This window comes from Opisthocomus hoazin, chromosome 6 (assembly GCF_030867145.1).
Source record: "Opisthocomus hoazin isolate bOpiHoa1 chromosome 6, bOpiHoa1.hap1, whole genome shotgun sequence".
Lineage (NCBI taxonomy): Eukaryota > Metazoa > Chordata > Aves > Opisthocomiformes > Opisthocomidae > Opisthocomus > Opisthocomus hoazin.
This window is the reverse complement of record NC_134419.1, coordinates 72,356,352-72,358,020: the sequence shown is the minus strand read 5'-3', so window position 1 is coordinate 72,358,020 and position 1,669 is coordinate 72,356,352.

Genomic DNA, 1,669 nt, shown 5'->3' with positions numbered 1-1,669 from the left:
GCTCTTTTCACTTGAAATCAGTCCCACGGCGGTGGGTGCGGACCTGCCCACACAGTGTCTAATTATAGGGTTCGTGTGGGTGAGTGAGAACCTTTGTAAGAATGATATCCCTATTGCTGGGTATAACAGACGTTGCCTTTTCTTGTCTCTTGTCATATCTAATTAATCAAAGTTTTAACCTCTTTAAAGTTTTGTTATGGGTTTGAAGAAAAGCAAGACGAGGCCATTTTAACCCTTGAAGGGGTTGTTGTACACAAAATTCACCCAGCCAACATGAAATACGTACCTGTAAGCTCCTGTTACAGGCAATGGGCTGAGCCTCCTCTGCGGGGCAGCTCAGAACAGAAGCTTGATTTCGCTGTTCTGTGTCATCCGCTGAAAGCCACCAGCTATCTGCTTGTTATCTGTCTGACATATGCGCCCTGGGAAGCAAACCTTTGTAGATTTTCATATAATCAAACCTGTTTATATTTTTTACAGGGAGTGGGCTAGTCCCTTTTTAAACAGGGGGTAAGACAAATTGTTCTACTGCTTAGGGACAATATAGGTGCCTGAGCGTTTATCAGCTTTTTCCAGTGAAGATACTCAAGCTCCGTCTACCCACTACCATTTTGACTAATCTCTGTCCTCTTAGGCCATGTGGGATTCACAGATTGGGTGTCTCTGTACCAAGCTCTCTCATGGGTTGGCATGCTCGGAATATAACTGGCATCTACTGACAATGCTGTGATCAGATTAGAGCAGAGAAACTACAACCATTCATATGCAAAATTCTGTCAGGAGGAGAAGGATAACATGATGATAATTATGTCATTCATCTTTTTCTCTGCGTTGTCTTCATGACTTGTCCATCATGTAAGTCTGGAGGTTGTGGTTGCAAGTATGTCACAACCCAGGTCTTTCTGTTCCTGGGCAAGACCTCAAAGCATTACACTGCTATCTACAGGATGGGTGCTGCCATAGTCGCCTGTTCAGGCAACTGTGTAAGAGCGACTGTCGTCCTCACACAAGGAGGGATTCAAGTGCCTAAAGGCAGAAAGTAACTTGGTTTGAATTTACAGTTCATATAAGAAGGCAATTTGTGGTCTTGAGATACATGCAGGTATCTGACAGAAGATAGAATTTCAGATATAACACCAAAAGTTCATTTTTCCATATGCTGAGCTGTGTATAATGCACTCAGGCTGCCAGCCACTGTAAAAACCAAGTGAAGAGTGTCTGTCATTCCTTGTAGCGCATGGCTCCTACATGAATGTTTGGATCTGGTTCTTGTTGGCAAAGTGGTGCAGGCCAGAGCCATATGTGATTATAATCATTAGTAAGAAGTCTCAGAGGAATCTGGAGGAAGCAGTGACTAGCCAGTGACTGGATCTCATATTTAATTACTGCTTATGCTGAAGACATGTATGTAATTTCAGATAAGAAAGAACAGATCTAGCTAATAAGAAATTATCTACAGTCTAGTCTATGTTCCTTGACTGGAAGATGGAAATTTGGCAGCAGTTATGGGACGTGTATCTCCTCAGATGATGTAGCTCATTAGATAAGTCTGGGGAGAAATGAGGTTGGGGAGCCACAGTAAAGAGATAAGGAATGGCCTGTGCCCCGTTTGTCAAAATATTGGCGTGTGAGTTAAATGGAAAGCAGCCAGTGAAACTGGTCCCTCAGG